Raw genomic sequence first — 23,642 nt, forward strand, 5'->3', positions numbered from 1 at the left:
TAAGAGAAGCTGGTCTTCATGGATGCATTACACGAAAGAAACCACACGTTTCCAGCAAAAATATTAAGAAACGCTTACAGTATGCAAAAGAGCACCTGAAGAAACCCCTTAATTTTCGGAAAACATTCTTTGGAGCGACGAATCGAAGTTTAATTTGTTCGGATCAGATGGAAAATGTTATGTTAGACGGCCCCTTAACAAATCTTTGGATCCTAGATACACCATCAAGACGATTAAGCACGGCGGCGGAAATGTGATGATATGGGGAGCATTCAGTTGGTATGGTGTTTGTCCCATACACCGCATAGATGGTCGAAAGGACCAACATCAATATACCGTACTCGTTCGAAAATATGCCCGTTACGTACGTTTTTCAACAGGATAACGATCCTAAGCATACTTCCCGAGTTGTAAAGCAAGGGTTTATGGATACGAATACCGCGGTTTTGTCTTGGCCACCACAAAGTCCGGACCTAAACCCAATCGAAAACCTATGGTAAGATGTCGAAAGAATGTTAAAACCGAAGACTCCAAAAAATAATGAGGAGCAATTTCGAAATATAAAAGAAGTTTAGGAGTCGATACCAACTTCACGTTGCCGGACTTTGGTTGAAAGTTTACCACGGAGATTGTCCGACGTGATAAAAAATAAAGGTTTTAGTTGTTGTTTTTGTATTATTTTAATGTTATTTTATTAAATTTTCGATCAAATTTGGAATAAAGTTTAATTTTTGTTATCGTTTCCAATTATATAACCAGTGAATTTTTAGGTTCAATGAGAAAATGTAGTTAGGCCTGTTTAGAAGTAAGTCTAAGTTTGAAAGTAAGCCCAGATGATAAAGTACGAAATGCGATGTTTACGAATGCGTAAACTTTTGATCTCCACTATCAGTTTGAGTTAACGGCCACTGCGGCAAAATTGTAAATATATGTTGCACCAATACAAATGCGCAGTCACCGGTAACTTCCAACTGACTGGAAGTAAATAAGCAAAAAATTGATTTGCAAGTTTGGTTGCTAAGCTGATGCAAATTAGGCATCAAGACAGTTCGCCTTAAAATCGCGCCCGCGAAAGTTCAAAAGTGCTCCCAGTGACAAGTGAAAATTAAAGTTCAATAATAAGTGAAGATTGAAATTAATAAACATAATTACAGAACATTAGAAATACAACACGAAGAACATTCAACCATAAAAAAAATCATTACACAGATTACAAAGAGATATTAATCTTTACACAGAAAATCATACATAAAAACTACATGAATTTCAAAAAAAAAAAAAAAAAAAAAAAAAAAAAAAAAAAAAAAAAAACATAAAAATTTACATGAATTTTCACACAAAAATAACAATCATTATTATATTTAAATAACAACACAAACATAATTTAAAATTGCCACACAAAAACCAAAACCACTGAAAACTACTGAAAAATTAGAACAAATCACTTGAATAAAGAATGTGCTTATTTTGAATTGAAAATATTAAATAAACGTCTTTTTAATAAAAAAGGCATCCCACAGGTATAGTAAAAAACATTTGATCCTTCAACGCCGGATTAAAGTGCAGTTTTTTTAAATAACTAAAAACGAAAAAAAAAAAAATACATGTACATACATTAGTGCGTGACAAGCAAAAAGTTCATCGAACATATAAAAAAGAAGAAGTTAAAAGAAAACATTCTTTGGAGCGACGAATCGAAGTTTAATTTGTTCGGATCAGATGGAAAATGTTATGTTAGACGGCCCCTTAACAAATCTTTGGATCCTAGATACACCATCAAGACGATTAAGCACGGCGGCGGAAATGTGATGGTATGGGGAGCATTCAGTTGGTATGGTGTTTGTCCCATACACCGCATAGATGGTCGAAAGGACCAACATCAATATACCGTACTCGTTCGAAAATATGCCCGTTACGTACGTTTTTCAACAGGATAACGATCCTAAGCATACTTCCCGAGTTGTAAAGCAAGGGTTTATGGATACGAATACCGCGGTTTTGTCTTGGCCACCACAAAGTCCGGACCTAAACCCAATCGAAAACCTATGGTAAGATGTCGAAAGAATGTTAAAACCGAAGACTCCAAAAAATAATGAGGAGCAATTTCGAAATATAAAAGAAGTTTAGGAGTCGATACCAACTTCACGTTGCCGGACTTTGGTTGAAAGTTTACCACGGAGATTGTCCGACGTGATAAAAAATAAAGGTTTTAGTTGTTGTTTTTGCATTATTTTAATGTTATTTTATTAAATTTTCGATCAAATTTGGAATAAAGTTTAATTTTTGTTATCGTTTCCAATTATATAACCAGTGAATTTTTAGGTTCAATGAGAAAATGTAGTTAGGCCTGTTTAGAAGTAAGTCTAAGTTTGAAAGTAAGCCCAGATGATAAAGTACGAAATGCGATGTTTACGAATGCGTAAACTTTTGATCTCCACTATCAGTTTGAGTTAACGGCCACTGCGGCAAAATTGTAAATATATGTTGCACCAATACAAATGCGCAGTCACCGGTAACTTCCAACTGACTGGAAGTAAATAAGCAAAAAATTGATTTGCAAATTTGGTTGCTAAGCTGATGCAAATTAGGCATCAAGACAGTTCGCCTTAAAATCGCGCCCGCGAAAGTTCAAAAGTGCTCCCAGTGACAAGTGAAAATTAAAGTTCAATAATAAGTGAAGATTGAAATTAATAAACATAATTACAGAACATTAGAAATACAACACGAAGAACATTCAACCATAAAAAAAATCATTACACAGATTACAAAGAGATATTAATCTTTACACAGAAAATCATACATAAAAACTACATGAATTTCAAAAAAAAAAAAAAAAAAAAAAAAAAAAAAAACATAAAAATTTACATGAATTTTCACACAAAAATAACAATCATTATTATATTTAAATAACAACACAAACATAATTTAAAATTGCCACACAAAAACCAAAACCACTGAAAACTACTGAAAAATTAGAACAAATCACTTGAATAAAGAATGTGCTTATTTTGAATTGAAAATATTAAATAAACGTCTTTTTAATAAAAAAGGCATCCCACAGGTATAGTAAAAAACATTTGATCCTTCAACGCCGGATTAAAGTGCAGTTTTTTTAAATAACTAAAAACGAAAAAAAAAAATACATGTACATACATTAGTGCGTGACAAGCAAAAAGTTCATCGAACATATAAAAAAGAAGAAGTTAAAAGATTTACAACAAACAAAAGAAAAAACTGGAAAATTCGTGTCATTGCTAAAAGTGATCCAACACAACGAATTGTCGTTTCACAGTGGTGCAAAAACGGACTTTGCATAGTGGAACACAGTTCCAAAAATACAAAATATATTTAAAATCAAAAAAAAAAAAAAAAAAAAAAAAAAAAAAAAAAAAAATATATAAAAAAAAATACCCACGAAAAATTAAAAAAAAAAACATTTTTACAAAAAGGAGACCCAGCATATTCGAGGAGATAAACCCAGAAAAGCCAAGAAGAGACCCAGAAATTCGTCAAAGTGAGTACTTGTGGAAAGATTTTTGGAATTTTTAAGACACAAAAAGCATTTTTGGTTCTGACAGATCATTAATATTTGTTCTGAGCCATATATGCAAATTTCTTTGACACCTTTTTGGAATCTGCTACTTGCCCCATTGACATTTTTTGCGCAATTTTCGGGAATATTAACCTAAAAATTGGCAAAAAAAAATTATATCGGTGATCTTTTGGACGGACGGACATTAATACAAAAGACTCACACAAAATAAGTTGCGATTATTATATAAAACAGTGGAATTTTTTTTGGAAAGTTGGCGTCATTACGAATATATAAACGCCATTTTTTCGTGGAAATTAGCTGAACGTGGAGTTCAGGCATTTAACTTCGCCATATTTGTACATACAGTTTTCTATATGGAAATTTTTTGGAAAGTTGGCGTCATTACGAATATATAAACGCCATTTTTTTCGTGGAAATTAGCAGAATGTGGAGTTCAGGCATTTAACTTCACCATATTTGTACATACAGTTTTCTATATGGAAATTTTTTGGAAAGTTGGCATCATTACGAATATACAAACGCCATTTTTTTCTTGGAAATTAGCTGAACGTGGAGTTCAGGCATTTAACTTCGCCATATTTGTACATACAGTTTTCTATATGGAAATTTTTTGGAAAGTTGGCGTCACTACGAATACATAAACTTTATATCTCAAATTATACATATACATATTGGAAAAACATAACGCCGTCAACTACATAGCGCCATATTTAAAAGCAAATACATAGCGAATTAAATAACAAAGTCTGGTGACATAGACTTATGCCATAAATCCTAACCTCTGTGATTTATTAGAATTTTCTACGCAATTGTTGAAGTCTGATGGACAGACAAAATCAACATTTTTGAAACATTTTTTTATCAGCGTCTGGTGGACAGACGGAATTTAATAAACAATATTATCTTCATATATTTTTTAATTAATTTAATTAATTTTCAGCTTTTTTTTGTTTTATATTGCTTTAATCTAAAATATTCTAAATTTTTTGCAATAATTTTGGGAATTGTGCAACCTTGTAGTTCTTTTGTATAAAAAAAAACTGTTTTTGACCCAGAAATTTTTCATTTTTTGGAATATTTTCGGAATTGTTCACATTTTGAGAACTTTTGAAAACAATATCTGGGGTTTTGACCCAAAATTATTTTTGTGCACCGAAATTTTTTATTTTGTTGCTGAATAACATCGTAGCGCACTTAGAATATTTGTCGCTTTAGAGAAATATTCAGACACTACTTTAAAGAAACTTACTTTTGGAGAAAAGTTTAAATTGGACAAGCCATAAACGCTTCCTAACAAAGGATATCATAAGAGATTGCATGCAATTTTGGAATTTGAATTTTTCGGAATTTTACGACAACCCAGCAAACATTTTTTACTTTGGTGGATAGACGGAGCTGTCCAATTATTACTCTACAATTTTCTGACTTTTTTTTTAATAATTTTTTTAAATTGTGGGTACATGTGTTCATCGATTGAAGGTTTCATAGATCTTTTTTAATTTTTTGTTCTTTCATTCGTTTTTCTTGAAGCGGAATATCTTTTTTTTTCTTTTGTAATCGGATAAAGCTTCTTTCAGTTGACCTTTCGCTCATCCAACTATATTCGAATACGTTTGAGGACGAATTTTGGAAAAACAGTTCTCCAGATTTTGGATTGAAAAACTGTATAACCATCGAAGCGTTCACAGAAAGTTAAATTTTTTCCAATTTTCTCGGTAGGTTTTGGAAATATTGACCCAATAGGTAATTCGTTGCAAATTTAAAAGAAAGAGACTTTCTCGCTTTTGAACCACAAAAAGTTGAATTTCTAAACAGAGTCAGTCCTTCTCGTTGGGCTTCTTTTGGATTTTGGACAATAAACCAAAATTTTGAAAGGTTACACGTTAGGAATTGAATTCAAATTGGAGTCAAGTAAGGAGAGTTTATATCGATTGCAGAGAGCATGAAGCAAAGGAAGGAGAAAATGTTATTGATAAAAACAAGTTAAGGAAAAATTACATGGAGGCGATGGACGCATATAAAAAGGCTTTAAGTGCCGTCAAAATTCAATTACAGAATGTTCGAGAAAAACAGATGTTGGAAAAAACAAAACGAGAGTCATTAACGACACAGCAGGGAAAGGATATGGATTTTGCTTCCGTATCTCGCTTACCACCATGCGATACGGACACCTTTAAAGGAGGATATCGAGAATGGCCCACATTTAGAGACTTATTTACGGCAATTTATACAAAAGGATCAAAGCTAAGCAACGTAGAAAAACTATTTCACTTGAAACAAAAAACCACTAGGGAAGCAAAGGAAATTATTATTCACGTACCATTGACTAATGATGGATTTGAACTTGCATGGAAAAATCTTACTGATAGGTATGAAAATAAACGGATGCAAGTAAATGAGGAGATAAAAACACTTTTTAATCTACCTGGAGTTTCGGCCGATTCAAGTTATTCGATACAAAATTACAACGAACTGTCAACAGCTGTATACAGACCTTGGAATTGCTAGAAGTCGATGTCAAAGGATGGGATCCTCTTCTAATATACATTTGCTCTTCAAAATTACCAAGAAATTTTTTGGAGGAATTCGAGAAATCACTAAGCAACTGTAAAATACTCCCAGAATGGGAACAATTCGACACATTTCTAACGAACAAATTCAAAACAATGGAATCCGTTGGAAATATAAAGCCTTCGACCCAGGACCCATTCCTGGAAATGCTATCCAACGAAAACAAATTTCATTGTTAAACACAACATCCATTGAGAAAATACTTACACGTTTTTGGGAGGTGGAAGAGACCCCTAAAAAAGTTTTACGGTCAGAAGAAGACCAATATTGCGAATCGAATTTCATTGACACAACAATACGGGACAAGGATGGAAGATATGTTGTGACTCTCCCATTTAAAAAATGCGAGGAATTGGGGATTTCTAGGAACATTGCTTTAGCTCAATTCTATCGAATGGAGAGGAAACTTATGAAAACACCAGATATCAAGGAACAGTACGACAATTCGATACTCGAGTATCTCGAACTTGGCCATATGAGGAAAATTAACCCAAATGAAATTAACGATATGCCCAATTATTATCTGCCACATCACGCAGTTATAAAACCAGATCGTATTACAACAAAGTTAAGAGTCATATTCAACGCTTCATGCCCTTCATCGAATAAAACATGTCTAAACGACATACTATTTCCTGGACCCATATTACAACAGGACTTGGTACTACAAATTTTGAAATGGAGATTTTTCAAATACGCATTTAACGCCGACATTACAAAGATGTATCGGCAAATACTTTTAGACGCAAGTCAAACAAAATATCAAAGGATATTATTCAGAAAATCACCAGCAGAACCAGTAGAGGATTACGAGTTACTAACAGTGACCTTTGGAGTAAACTGCGCGCCGTTTTTAGCATTGAGAACTCTCATTAAGTTAGCAGAAGATGATAAAGATTCGCACCCTAGAGCAGCGGATATAATATTGAATAATTTATACGTTGATGATGTACTGGCCGGGGGCCATACATTGGAGGAGTCAATCATGGCCAGAAAGGAATTAGCAGCTGCTTTGGACTCAGCTGGATTTACTGTAATGAAATGGGCCTCAAATGAACACAATGTAATCAAAGATATTCCGAAAGAAAATTTACTGCCACTGAATTGGTTAGATATTTCTGAGGATGCCTCCACCAAAACATTGGGGATTCGATGGAATATTTCCGGTGATTTTTTCTCTTTTACGCCACCACAAATGGAAAATCAAGAAAGACATACAAAAGAGGAGTCCTATCAACAATAGCCAAATTGTTTGACCCTTGTGGATGGCTGGCGCCAGTGGTAATTGTAGCAAAATTTATAATGCAGCAAATCTGGCTGGACAAAATTGATTGGGATGAAACGTTGAAGCCTTTGACCCAAATAAGCTGGAATAATTTCGTGAAAAATAGCCAAAATATAGAAAAAGTTGAAGTACCAAGATGGATTCAATACACCTTAGACAGGTACGGTGGAAATTCATGGCTTTTGTGATGCCTCAGAAAACGCATATGGAGCAGCAATATACATTCGAGTCGAAAATGCTGACAAAAGCGCACATACATTCTTGTTAGCTGCAAAGACTCGGGTAGCTCCGATCAAAAAACTCTCTATTCCTAGACTCGAATTATGTGGCGCAGTTCTGTTGTCCAAACTGGCAGTATCGATAACGAATAATATACAAATTTCTCACTATACGACCCAATTTTGGACAGATTCCACGATTGTGTTGGCTTGGTTAAAAAAGCCACCTTGTCATTGGAGCACATTTGTGGGAAACCGAGTTTCGGAGATTTCTGCGGGCGTGGGTCAAGAGAACTGGAGGCACATTGACTCTGAAAACAATCCAGCTGATATAGCCAGCCGAGGATGTTCACCTCTCGAATTGCATAATCTACAACTCTGGTGGCATGGACCCCACTGGCTCACATTGCCCAAGGATCGTTGGCCATCAAATCCAATTGAAAGTGATACTAATTTAGAGGCAAAAACAGTCAAAACTCTTACGCTATTTGAGGAAAAAGATGACCCCCTTAAGAATTTCTCATCGTTAGCCAAAGTTTATCGTTCATACGCATATGCTTTGAGGTTCAGGAAAAACACTGGATCAAACAGACAACTTAGTATGACGTCAAACGAGCTTACAGCTGCCGAAATTCAAGATGGAAAACGAGCAAGCATAATACAGACTCAAAGGTTCTTCTACATGAACGAATATGAAGCATTGACGAAAAAGACTCCAATTTCATCAACAAATCCACTTTTGACCTTAAATCCATTTTTAGATTCGAAAGGCATCGTGAGAGCCAATGGAAGATTGGTACAATCTACTGCCTTAACATACAATGAACGTCATCCTATAATTTTGCCTCATGGAGCAATCTTTAGCCAGTTGTTGGTGGACTTTGTTCATAAACTCACTTTGCATGGCGGAAATCCGTTGATGACTCGAATAATAAGGTCCGAATTCTGGATATTTGGATTAAAGTCGCTGGTCAAGAAAACTCTTCGTCACTGTAAAATATGCATTATACATAAAAAAGGACGCAGGAACAAATAATGGCATCACTTCCACCCGAACGAACTTTTCTGTCCAGACCCTTCACAAATACTGGTGTCGATTTTGCAGGACCCTTCAACGTCAAAAGTTATTCTGGAAGAGCTTGTTTTATCACAAAAGGTTATGTGTGTCTTTTTGTATGCTTTGCGGCCAAGGCAATACATTTAGAGCCTACAAGCGACCTTTCAACTCATGCATTTCTTGCTGCGTTTTCAAGATTCGTTAGTCGCCGAGGGTGTCCGTCTTGAATTTATTCCGACAATGGAACCAATTTCGTTGGAGCTGTCGATTTAATAAAAAGAGATAGAATTGCGCTTATCAAAGCCTCCAAACAAATACGATTGACAGCAATTTTTACCAAAATCTTAGTTGGAAATTCATCCCACCTGGTGCGCCGCACATGGTTGGCTTATGGGAAGCAGGAGTTAAGTCATTTAAACTTCATTTAAAGAAAAGTATACCAAAAATGAACTTTACGTTTAAGGAATTTACAACAATTTTAGCCCGAATAGAAGCTTGTCTCAATTCGCGACCATTAAGTCCATCTAGCGACGACCCTAATGATTTGTCACCCTTGACTCCTGGTCATTTTCTTATAGGTACATCAATGCTTGCTCCAGCGGAGCCCGATGTTTCAGACACAGACATAAATTTAGTAAATAGGTGGAAACGACTCAGAGTGATTTCACAATATTTTTGTAACAAATGGAAATTAGAATATTTGCATGAACTCCATCGAAGAATCAAATGGAAATACCAAAAAGACAATGTTAAAGAGGGAGACTTAGTAGTGATTAAGGATGACAGACTCGCTCCAAACGAGTGGAAGTTGGGGCGCGTTCAAAAAACTTATCAGGGCACGGATCAAAATACTCGGGTAGTGGATATACGGACTTCTGGTGGCAATATAAGCAGACCCATTACCAAAATTGTTAAACTATTCTCCGACTGACTAGCCGGATATTTCCTCCTAAAAGAACATAGTACTCGCTTCTTGTTTTTTACAGATATGGCTGCTTATCTACCGAATCAGGACTGGCGCATGGAAGACCGGAGCCGCATCCCTAGTAACTCAGCCCGGAGCCCCAACCGCCCAACCACACAACACAATCGAACAGCCCGCAGTCCCAACCAGCCACCGAGGAGCAGACGTGAGGCAAAGCCCAACAGACGCCTTTTAAACGAAAGACCCAGCAACTGGCAGTACTCCTGTGGACTATGCCAACAGGACCACAGCCTTTACTCGTGTCCGGTGTTCCGGCGACAGACCCCGTTTCAAAGGTATGAGACGGTGGAAAGACGTGGTTATTGTCGGAACTGTCTGGCAAGGAGCCATCTTGCCCCCGATTGCCCCAGTTTGGATGGCTGCAGACGTTGCGACAGCAGGCACCATACGACCCTGCACGGGGCTTCGCAACTGGATGAGGTGCCTCTGAATATGGAAGCTATAAACGCACCAGCCTTTGTATGGGATTTGGTATTGGTGCCCACCGTAATGATCAGGTTAATGGCCGAAGGGATGGAAGGCTTCGTGATGGTGCGGGCACTGATGAGCCAGTCGGTAACTATGACCACCATTTCATATGCGGCATATAGACGGTTTGGCCTGCAGCACCGCATATATAAGGGGCAACGCATAACCACATTCACTATACGACCCAGAAGAATTAGCAGCAGCTGGTCTTTGCAAGTAAATGCGGTAGTGAGCGACAAACTCCCCAGGCGACTTTATTCGGAGCTGTTGGAAGACCCCACCCGGGGCTTCACTAATTACGCCATCGCCGACCCAGATCCTAGGGGGAACACGCCTATAGATGTGGAATTAGGGGCGGACACATACAACGCGATTTGCAAAAGTGGGTGTGTGGCGGTTGGATTAGGGGATGTACGGGCTTTCAACACACAACTGGGATATGTGTTTGCTGGACCGATCCGGAACATGCTGGCTGCCGAAAATTGTATGGAGCAAGCGGAATTGAAGATTTACACTTGTCACTCGGGGGCCCAGAAATGTTTACGAATGCGTAAACTTTTGATCTCCACTATCAGTTGGAGTTAACGGCCACTGCGGCAAAATTGTAAATATATGTTGCACCAATACAAATGCGCAGTCACCGGTAACTTCCAACTGACTGGAAGTAAATAAGCAAAAAATTGATTTGCAAATTTGGTTGCTAAGCTGATGCAAATTAGGCATCAAGACAGTTCGTCTTAAAATCGCGCCCGCGAAAGTTCAAAAGTGCTCCCCAGTGACAAGTGAAAATTAAAGTTCAATAATAAGTGACGATTGAAATTAACAAACATAATTACAGAACATTTTCACACAACAAACATAACACACAACAAACATCACCAAAATATTTATTCAACAAATATACAACACGAAGAACATTCAACCATAAAAAAATCATTACACAGATTACAAAGAGATATTAATCTTTACACAGAAAATCATACATAAAAACTATATGAATTTCAAAAAACATAAAAATTTACATGAATTTTCAAACAAAAATAACAATCATTATTATATTTAAATAACAACACAAACATAATTTAAAATTGCCACACAAAACCGAAACCACTGAAAACTACTGAAAATTAGAACAAATCACTTGAATAAAGAATGTGCTTATTTTGAATTGAAAATATTAAATAAACGTCTTTTTAATAAAAAAAGGCATCCCACAGGTATAGTAAAAACATGCGATAAATACTACGAAATGAATGAGCATAAAGAGGTACTGGTGAATAGGAAATAAATCATAAATACCTCAAATCGTCAGGTTATATGAGTGAAACCAGTGTTAAAGGAAATCATTAAATGCTAAATTAGCATGAGAGCTACATCTAAATGGGGACAAATATATAGCTTTTGTAACATCAATAATCCTAAGAATAATATAAATGTCTGTACATACATAGTATCAAAGACGCATGTTGAATATCGTAATTGAAATGGCAAACGGAGAGACAAACGGACATATTCTAATCGACAAAGATTTCTACAATTTACATAGTTTATGGGGTCCCTACCTTTTATAAACAAATGACAACTTATTTTTGATAGTTAAATTAAGGCCATGTAGCCAGGACACTTGAAACGCATAAAGAAACCGGTACGTGAATCTATATTGAATTTTTGTAGTTAGAGTTTACTTCAATTTAGAAATTACTATCAATTCTAAGGACCAAAACTTAAAAAAATCGAAGATATATATGCAAATGTTTATGGAAAATGTCCTTCATTCATCATAAATAGCGTGCTCCTTAAATATATGTGTATATACAGTAAACCACAAAACAAGGAAAACACAAAAAACCCGGCAAATTTGTTGGATAATTGCACCACAATTATTCATTGTGAAACATAAAAATATTTGAATAAAAACTAATTTACGTTACCATGCATATTGATCAAAGTTTTCCATATGCTTTTTATACCCTACACCACAAGGTGGTCAGGGTATTATGTCTTTGTGCATTTGTTTGTAACAGGCAAAAGGAAACGAGATAGACCCATAGTTCCTTTTGATGATCTGCATAGAATCACTTTCTGAGTTGATTTATGCATGTCAGTCCGTCTGTCCGTCCGTCCGTCCGTTCGTCCGTCTGTCCATGTATTCTTGTGAACAAAATGCAGGTCGCATTTATTATCCGATTGAGATGAAACTTTGCAAACAACATTTGTTTGGCCCAAGGACGAACCCTATTGAAATTGGAGACAATCGGTAAAAAATTAGATATAGCTCCCATATATATCTTCGTCTGATTTGCCTTTTATTGTGCACCAAACGTGTAATATCAGCCCGAATAGTATGCACATACAACCAAATTAGGCCTGAAAATATGTATGCCAAATTTGATCGAAATCGGTTCAGATATAGCTATAGCTCCCATATATATTGTTCATCCGATTTGTTGTATTTGTTACCTACAGCCGTAATATGCACTCCGTAACAACGATATTCAGGGAAATATATCAAATACAGCTCAAAAATATCTTTGCCAAATTTTATCGAGATCGGTTCAGATTTGGATATAGTTCCCATATATAACTTCGTCCGATTTACCTTTTATTGTGCACCAAACGTCTAATATTTGCCCAAATGGAATGGAATTTGGCACATACGGCCGAAATTAGTTTAGAAGGTAGTATGCCAAATTTGGTAAAGATTGGTTCAGATATAGCTATAGCTCCCATATATATTGTTCATCCGATTTGTTGTATTTGTTACCTACAGCCGTAATATGCACTCCGTAACAACGATATTCAGGGAAATATATCAAATACAGCTCAAAAATATCTTTGCCAAATTTTATCGAGATCGGTTCAGATTTGGATATAGTTCCCATATATATCTTTATCTGATTTCAAATTAATTTTGCACCAAATGGGCAATACAAGTCCGAATTTAAAAGATACAAATGCTTTGGCATATTTAGTCCTTTGAATTTTAAATTATAATTATAATCATAGCGTGTATGATTGAATTCTCCCATAAAAACTTTTAATTATTAAGCGGAGCTCAACTAAATTAGCAAAGTGGTGTAGGGTATCATAAAATCGGCCCCGCCCGACTTTAGGACTTTCTTTACTGGTTTATGTTACAAAAGTAGGCTTTGCTTTTATATGTATTCGTAATGAAAAAAAAATAATTTTTGTTAGTCTATAACAGGGCTAGGCAGAGAGCCTCAAAATTTTTTTGTGATTGTATGTGTTTTGAAATATCAAAATATTGCAAGTGTTTTTTTGCCTCTCTTTACAGAGTGAGAAATAATTGGCGATCTTTAAATTTTCGATTAAAATTTTCGGGTTTCAAAACAACTTCGTTTGTGAAAATTAATATTTTGATCAGACAATTCGGAGATATACTTGCACAGCTAAGTCGATTATGATTCGTTTTAAAATAAAAAAAATATATAAGTTGACATTTTCAGAAATTTTATGTAATTTTGATGTTATTTGTGTTTAATTATTTCGGACATAACATGCTAACCATCTAAATTGACCCTTTAAAAATTAATACCGATTACCACAGGCTGACGTACGCAAATAGTCGTAGAATTTTATGCTTTTCAGAAACTCATATCCTATGTTGGGTCCTTAAATATTATATCTATGAATTACAAACAGAATGGAAACATCACATCCTGTTATTTTTCCTAATATTGACCAAGAGGGTACATATAATTTCAGAGAAATCATGAAAATGTCCACTAATTTGGAAGGACAATAAATTGGTCTAACAACATGAAATGAATTTATAGTCCTAACATATCAGTTCGTATGCAAATTTTGTCAAATAGAATTCAATCAAAAAAGATAAATCTTAAAAGTTGTAATTTTTACAATTTCGGAAATATTTGTTTCAAATATGTTGTAAGATATATTTATGTGATCCAATATTTCTTACGGTGTATTCATAAAAAAATCCGACAGCACCTTCCTCAACGACTGCTCGAACAAAACTAAATATTCTCCCAAAACAAATTTGACAGAAAATTCAAAACAATTTATTTTTTACAATTGTGTTGGTGTACACACAGATATCCCAAGGGATACTCTTTGCCTACCCTTGGTCTATAATGATTACTGGTCTGGACAAGTTGTCTAATAATAAAATGAAAAGCTGAATTGAAAATCCACATAAGAAGTGTTCTTAATCAAAGGGGAATATCCTATAGATTATGCGCCCAGGCTACGCTGGAACTGTTAAATAGAAATATAAAACCCATTGATGGAGAAAGATATTCAGTGTGGAAGTTTAGAGTTAGTGCGCTGTTGGAAGAAATGGACGCATTGAAAGTTATAGACTGTGAATTCCCGAAAAGTTAACCCCACAATGGATAAGAAGTGAACGAAATGCAAAAAGTTTAATCATTGAATATCTAAGCGATTCTTTTATTGGTTTTGCAAACACGGAAAGTGCAGCAAATCAAATGTTTAAAGATTTGGATGGAGTACATGAACGGAAGTGTTTGGCATCCCAATTGGTGGTGCGAAAAAGACAGCTGTCTTTAAAGTTAAAAGGGTATACATTGATAATGAATCATTTCATTATATTCGATAACCTGATTACTGAATTAATCAAGTGTAAGGTGCCATTTCTGTGGTAAAAAAGGACTAAAGGCCTGCACAAGACGAATTGTATGAATTATGCTTTTTTCGACACACTGACTTTGTCTACTCAATCATGCGCTATGTATTAGATAGGCAATGACAACCAGCAACATCCCCCATTTTGATTCATGTGTGCCATTGTCTAAGGTTCGATCGTGGCATGGCTGACTCGAATATTTGCATGGTGTGCTCCATAAATGCAGGGTGTCAACGATGACTTCGAACCGTGTCATCGTCAAATTGTGTGTCATTTGTGTACGTGTGCTTGAATTGAGAGTGTGTGTGGGTTACTTTCGACGGTGAGGATGTGCTTTTGTGTGTGCTGCAATTTTGAAGTAACAAACACCGCGTAAATATAAAATTGAATACCAAACCAATAATTAAAAAATGTTCTTATTATTAAATTAGGACAGATATGACTTATTCAATAACATAATATTCACAGAACAGAACAATGGAAGTATATAGTTTTGTTTACGTGAATTAAAGTAGCACTCATTTTCATTTACTCCTCAGTACTGGAGGCAAAAGCCGTGTTTTTATTAAGAAAATTTAACAGGTATTTTTAATAAAGATTGACAATTTGGATTGTTTCGTCAATAACCACGATATGTGATAATTTTGGGTGGACCATTAGAAGTACCTGAAATATATTAGTATTCCAAAATACTTTATTACAAAAAAATGTATTTTTTCATATATCGGAAAAACAAATTCTTTTCTATTGGACTCCGGTGCCTCCGACCACATGATAAATGAATCAATCTTGTACACAGATTTTATTTGCCCGGAGTTTTCCATTAAAATTGGAATTGCTAAACAAGGAGAATTTATATACGCAACCAAAAAAGGAATAGTAAAGCTGTACACTTAAGATCAAGAGCAAATCAGACTGGAAAATGTTTTATATTGCCAGGACTTATTATCCGTCAAGAGAACTGGTTTGACTATTGAATTTAATCCAGGGCATGGTACAATGAAGAGAAGGTAGGTCAACTTTGAAAAAATTGCAAGTATAGAGGTCTACCTGTTTGGCTTGTAATGTCAGAAATAGTATCAAAACAATAACAAAATCAAACAACTTGTTGCATTTATTTTGAATAAATAATTGAAAACCGCCAGATACATAAATAAATAAAGATGACATATTAAGCCAAGAAAATAAAAAAAATTGAAATCATATGGTATCATAGCCCTACCTTGATATCATTGTACCATGATCCAGGGTGTGTTTTAGTAACCAAAAACGGAAAAGTTGTTATGGATGGTATATATAATTCTAATAAACAAGGTAGTTTACTTCAAAACGATTTGGTTAGCCTTTTCCAATGGTGCAGGTTAAATTGTATGGATTTAAGCAAATGTAAGCATATGTGCTTCTCCAGATCTTCTCTGATATTGCAATATAATATTTATGGTCATTCATTATTAACTGTAGATTAATTTCTCAATCTAGGACTCTTGATGGATCCAAAATTACAATAACAATAGTAATTAAAGCAAATGGTGTTTTAGGTTTTGTTAAACGGTGGGCCAACGAATTTTCTGATCGATATATAACAAAACAGTTATTTACGTCTCTTGTTAGACCTATATTAGAATACGGTTCTGTTGTATGGGATCCTCAATATGCAATATACACAGATAAAATAGAATCCGTGCAAAACAATATTCGCTATTTGCATAATAACGAGGTTTACATTGGAATTGTGATTTAGTTTTACCATCTTATGCTAGCAGGCTAAAATTGATTAGATTGCCTACACTTAAAAGCAGACATATTATGTTGAACTCCATGTTTGTACTAAAAATGTTAATGGTAATATACCTTCAGATTTCCAAATCTCATCTATTAGAATTAATGTTCCGTTTAGATCTAGAAATAAAAAGCAAGGGCAAGTGCAGAACCTGGCTGTGATTAATGCGAAGCTTGTATAGATGGTAAGCAATGTACGTTGTCATTTAGTAAAATGGAATACAAAAAACATATAAAAAGACCTTTATTTATTATTCATTCGGATGTTATTTTAATTTAAAGGTTGTTAACATCTATGAAAATAATGGTAGAGAACATCTATCTTCTTAACTGAACATCTATCTTCTTAACTGGTGATCCTGTATTTGAAGAATCAAATGAACACAATAATCAGTTGTCCAATTCGAAACTGAAACCGAGATCAAATTTTAAGAACGAGACATGGATTCTTGTCTTAAACGGGTGTTAAGATACCTCAGGGGTACTCTTAAGTTGAAATTGACTTACCAAAGAAACGACAGTCACAGTGACATATTTATTGGATATGTAGATTCTGATTGGGGTCGAAGCGAGATTGATCGGTAGAGTACAAAAGGGTACTTGTATAAAATGTTTGAAACATGACTAATTTGTTGGAATACAAAGAAACAGAACTCTGTAGAAGCTGAAGCTGAATATATGGCTTTGTTTGAAGCAGTAAGGGAAAATTTATGGTTAAAAGCATTAGCGAGTAGTATTAAAATACAGTTCAATAGTCCTATTAACAATGAAGAGAAGGTAGGTACAATGAAGAGAAGGTAGGTCAACTTTGAAAAAATTGCAAGTATAGAGGTCTACCTGTTTGGCTTGTAATGTCAGAAATAGTATCAAAACAATAACAAAATCAAACAACTTGTTGCATTTATTTTGAATAAATAATTGAAAACCGCCAGATACATAAATAAATAAAGATGACATATTAAGCCAAGAAAATAAAAAAAATTGAAATCATATGGTATCATAGCCCTACCTTGATATCATTGTACCATGATCCAGGGTGTGTTTTAGTAACCAAAAACGGAAAAGTTGTTATGGATGGTATATATAATTCTAATAAACAAGGTAGTTTACTTCAAAACGATTTGGTTAGCCTTTTCCAATGGTGCAGGTTAAATTGTATGGATTTAAGCAAATGTAAGCATATGTGCTTCTCCAGATCTTCTCTGATATTGCAATATAATATTTATGGTCATTCATTATTAACTGTAGATTAATTTCTCAATCTAGGACTCTTGATGGATCCAAAATTACAATAACAATAGTAATTAAAGCAAATGGTGTTTTAGGTTTTGTTAAACGGTGGGCCAACGAATTTTCTGATCGATATATAACAAAACAGTTATTTACGTCTCTTGTTAGACCTATATTAGAATACGGTTCTGTTGTATGGGATCCTCAATATGCAATATACACAGATAAAATAGAATCCGTGCAAAAACAATATTCGCTATTTGCATAATAACGAGGTTTACATTGGAATTGTGATTTAGTTTTACCATCTTATGCTAGCAGGCTAAAATTGATTAGATTGCCTACACTTAAAAGCAGACATATTATGTTGAACTCCATGTTTGTACTAAAATGTTAAATGGTAATATACCTTCAGATTTCCAAATCTCATCTATTAGAATTAATGTTCCGTTTAGATCTAGAAATAAAAAGCAAGGGCAAGTGCAGAACCTGGCTGTGATTAATGCGAAGCTTGTATAGATGGTAAGCAATGTACGTTGTCATTTAGTAAAATGGAATACAAAAAACATATAAAAAGACCTTTATTTATTATTCATTCGGATGTTATTTTAATTTAAAGGTTGTTAACATCTATGAAAATAATGGTAGAGAACATCTATCTTCTTAACTGAACATCTATCTTCTTAACTGGTGATCCTGTATTTGAAGAATCAAATGAACACAATAATCAGTTGTCCAATTCGAAACTGAAACCGAGATCAAATTTTAAGAACGAGACATGGATTCTTGTCTTAAACGGGTGTTAAGATACCTCAGGGGTACTCTTAAGTTGAAATTGACTTACCAAAGAAACGACAGTCACAGTGACATATTTATTGGATATGTAGATTCTGATTGGGGTCGAAGCGAGATTGATCGGTAGAGTACAAAAGGGTACTTGTATAAAATGTTTGAAACATGACTAATTTGTTGGAATACAAAGAAACAGAACTCTGTAGAAGCTGAAGCTGAATATATGGCTTTGTTTGAAGCAGTAAGGGAAAATTTATGGTTAAAAGCATTAGCGAGTAGTATTAAAATACAGTTCAATAGTCCTATTAAAGTTTACGAGCATAATCAAGGCTGTAGAAGTATATCAAAAAATCCATCATATCAAAAACGATCGAAACATATTGATATTAAATATAATTTTTCCAGAGAACAAGTTGAAAATAAACTAATAACTATTGAGTATATTCCAACAGATAAACAGATTGCTGGTATATTAAGAAACACCTTGCCAGCTGCTAGATTTTTGGAATTGAGAAGTTATCTCTGCTTGGAAAGCAGTATATATAATATATTTTTGAGGGGGTGTGTTGGATAATTGCACCAAAATTGTTCATTGGGAAACATACAAATATAAATAATAAATAAAATAAAAACTAATTTATGTTATCATGCTTGTTAGACAGAAGACTAAAGTGACTAAAGACGATACGTTAACACACCGTGGATACAAACCAACTATTTTCTCTAATGCCTATACAAATTCTTACTTCTTCACTTTTCGCTATCCATTTCCTTTTCTTCTCTCTATTCTATTCTAGTATTTTCTTAATTAATATGAAGACAATGGACCAAAAGGTCTCCGAGTGGAGTGATTGTTTTCTTATAACCGCGCATCCTTTAACCTAAACCTAACCATTCAAAAATATATAGATCATAGTTCTCCATATGCTTTTTTATGTTATAAAAGTAGGTTTTGCTTTTATATGTATTCGTAATGAAAAGAAAAAAATAATATTTTTTAGTATATAACGTTTACTGGTGTGAACAAGTTGTCACACAGTAAATGGAAAAGCTGAATTTAAAATCCACACAAGAAGTTTTCTTAATAAAAGGGGAATATCCTATACTTAGGCTTTTTCAAAGAGAAAAGCTAAACGTTTACAACTAATTTTAGGATCTTAAAAATATGCATTAAACAATAAAACTATAGGCTGCCAGCAACGCGGTCCGGGTCAGCTAGTATACCTATATTTTTAAAACTTTTAAAACATTCAACTTTGTGAAATGAAAATAACGGTCCTATTGAATATCTGGCATAGGCCTTCAATTATTTTAATCACAAGTTTTGAATTTTATGTAATATGAACTTTTAAGAATTTTTCCGAAATAAGTAGAACGTACAAATTTGCAAAGTTAAAAAAATAATAATAGAAACTAATGTGAATCTATGCAATTGGAAAAATAAAATGCAGACGAAAATAAAATTCCAACATTTTGCAATTATCTTATTTGGATTCCTTGACGATTCTTTTGTATTTGGATAATACAACACACACTATTCAAGAGGAACCATATAGAAATTTGTTGTTGTAATGCACGTGTCAGATTCCGAGAGATGGCGATAAATTGTCATCAGATATTTGATGGAAACGGATTCGATTGTATTTGTGGAATTTGGATGTTATAAATTTTAGTCTTTGATGACTGCTTCATTTCATTTTCGTATCGTCATACGGAAACAAGCCTTTATTTTTAAATCGAATCGCAATGCAAAGCCATAATGTCAAATACAAAATGTTTGTAAATCTAACAGTCTAGACAGTTATAAAATGTTTTGAACGCCCGAATTACCCAAATACGCCAGGTCCATATCTTAACATCTACCGACTAATAGTACGTTTCCATTGGAAACAGAACAACGTTGTTCGCTCTCAGAATTATATACACGAACAGATCCGTTCGCATGGCACCATTCGTCATACATAGCAACATGATTCATATTTATTTTTTGTTTCCATGTTTTTATCGAAACAAATGAAAAGAAATATTAATAAAAATAAATAAAAAAATCAGTTTTTTTTTTCAAACGTGTTTTTCTTTAAAAATTATGCACTTTTAATCAATGTTTTCCGCTTTTTTCAAAAATTATTGATATTTTAAATATATTGTAATATTTTTGCAATTTTCAACTCAACAGAAGAGAGACATGTCAAAAAAAAAAAATATTGATACCGCCATTGGCAAAATGTATATTATTCTCTAGAATTGTGCTCATATTCGACCCTATGGACAAGATGCGTACCATGGATTAGATAGAGAACAAAATGTTCTTTTGTCTGAATATATACATGGCATTTAGCATTATATTTTTCATTCATAATTTGAGTCTGTCTGGAATTTTTTGAAATTTAATTTCATAATTAAATTTTTCGATTAATGCTCTCATTTGTTAAGTGCTAAAGTGATTTGATTTGAACAATGTCGGATATCAGCGTTCGCTCAGGAAATGTTGTGTGTAGAATTAAGTCGTTTTTCCATAGCTTAGGCATAGACAAATAAATGTATAGACAAAAAAAGTTGTCTCATCTATTATCCTCGAAATAAAGCGCTTCAATAGATGTCGTTCATGCTGTGAGAGAGCATAAGACTATTCACTCAATTCTCTCAAAATACAAAATATTGAATATTTTTATGATTTATTATTATTTTTCAATTGAAAATGAAACAGTGACTTTACATTACCCAACTATGTCGTGAAATATAGAACTTAAATAGCAGAAAAATGAATAAATTGTTTTCGAAGTCGAGTGATTCACTAGCCCTGAGTGACTTTACTAGCCCAAGATTAACCATAGTAACATCTGCCGGAAGCGGTAAATTTTAAAACTTTTTAGTCTATACCTTTATTTGTCTATGGTTTAGGGTCAAACAACGAATAGAGAGCGAATCAAGTGCAGTGGAAACGCCACATAATAATGTTGTAAAAATTGATAGTTTTCAACATTCATTCAATTGTTATCTACATATTCAAATTACAAACTTTCACATTTTTTGTTTCATTCATTCCTATTTTCAACACACAAGAAAAGAAATTCTCCAATTGTCAATGTTATATGAATACATGTGTTTTACTTGTGTGGTCAAAAACGTCGGCAGAGTACATCGCATTTTGGGTAACGCTGTAAAAAATTAGTATTACATGCGACAAAATTAAAATTTGACATAACAGGATTAAACTATAGTCTGGAATTGTGATTTTTATAACTAAAAACAAGTTACTGGTAAATACGTCTCACTATTGATTTATATCGAGGAACATTTTTTACCTTATCATTCTACTAAAAGAGGCATTTCATGAACAATAAACAGCAAGAAATAGTTTATATCACTAAAATATAAAAAAGTGAGTTGTGTTCAAATGCATTTTAAGATTAAATATATCAATATAAAAAGAAGCTTTACTGAAGGTATAGCAACTTTGTTCATGTAAAATGTATGTTTAAATATGAGTTGTAATTCTGTCATTGCATTAACTTTGTCCCATTTATAAAACAAAACACATTTACCTCGGAAATGCATCAAAAAACCACGTTCGTTTGGTGTTCCTAAAAACTACTCTAAGCCCAGACATTAAGGGGGAATGAAGTATTACAGCTCCTACTTCATGTCTCGTTGCTAAATCTACAGTAGGTACCGTTCCAATACTTTGCCCATAGAGAATGATGGATTCAGGGTTGATGTTAAATCTAAATACATAAGTCTTAATATTTGCTCTTAATAAAATATTTTGTCATTTACCTGGTCCTCATAGATTGCCAAGCCGCTTCTATATCAGCATACAGATTTTTTTCCGAAGGCTTTCCTCCACTCATACCGTATCCAGAATAATCATACCCGAAAATATTGCAATTAAGTTGTGAACCTAGTGATATGTAAAAACTGCTCATCTGCCCTAGGTCAACTGCATTGCCATGTGAAAAAAAGCAAAGTATACTTTGCATTTTTGCTGCAACGGACATATATACATGTTATCAGATTACCACGAGAGGTTCGGGTAAAAAATGCTTCCACTTTCGACTTATCTCTATCTGAATATTGCCATTCTGCTCGATCAAAGAATTGAATATTATATTTTGCATTATTTCCGTCCGTCGGTGTTAATTTATATGTTGGATCTGGAGGTTGAAAAGCCAATTTAGCTGCAATCGGCCCAGGACATGGCGGGCAGCAAAACATACAACAAAGTTCACTTATACTGAACATAACTTTGCACAGTAAATAAAAAAATGTCAGTATTGGGTTGAATGTAATTGCTGTAAAGAGAAACTGAGTATTAAAACCGCAGTGCAAATAAAACAAATTCGAATACCTGTCAGGGCGTATTATAACAGCATTGATTTTTTAATTCCAAAGATTTATTGATGCTTCAAATAAAAACTTTTTACGGAGAAAATGAATTATTTGCACTGCGTCCTTAATGTATAGAAGAGCTGAATTAAGAACAAGCTATTAATAAGCTTGTAGAATGATTGCCTTAGTAAAGAAAATCCAAGCCAATAGTATTCGTTATATTGTATAGAGGCCGCAAGTGTGGGCATTATTTTCTATTTTTTACGTACGGTGTGTTCGCTTATCCAATACTTACGCTTTATGCATATATAACATCTCCGTCCCTGCCGTTAACGCGAAATACATGGCAACTCTAACAATAGAAACCTTAGAAGAAAGCTAAAGTTACCTGAAACATGAATACTTTAAGTATTTCACCAAAATTGCTCTCGAAATTCAACAATAGATTAAAAATATTAGTTGCTAGTGAAATCATCAGCACTACAGCCAGCGATTCCAATTTGGTGGTTTTCCCGCTACTAATGGTTATTTTTGACGCATAAAAACCATCGTTTAAGAGTTATAGCGATTTTCTATTTTAAATAGCTACAGTATCGACTTTGGCTGTTTAAGGTAGTGATTGTAGCGATTTTTACGCAAAATTGTTTATTGTCATCGCATTTAAAGCAAACAAAAACGAAAAACTGACCAAAACCTATATAATTTGAACAAGAAGACTACTTCCAATAACAATTTGGCAATTAAC

General features: G+C 34.0%; 1 pseudogene; it reads right to left on the reverse strand.

Moving 5' to 3' along the window:
• The window catches only part of LOC131803359 (alpha/beta hydrolase domain-containing protein 17B-like), a 34,906-nt pseudogene extending 11,862 nt beyond the window's left edge, over nt 1-23,044 (reverse strand).
• Between the last annotated feature and the right edge of the window lie 598 nt (nt 23,045-23,642).

This window comes from Musca domestica, unplaced genomic scaffold, assembly GCF_030504385.1.
Source record: "Musca domestica strain aabys unplaced genomic scaffold, Musca_domestica.polishedcontigs.V.1.1 296, whole genome shotgun sequence".
In the NCBI taxonomy this organism is placed as follows: Eukaryota; Metazoa; Arthropoda; class Insecta; order Diptera; family Muscidae; genus Musca; species Musca domestica.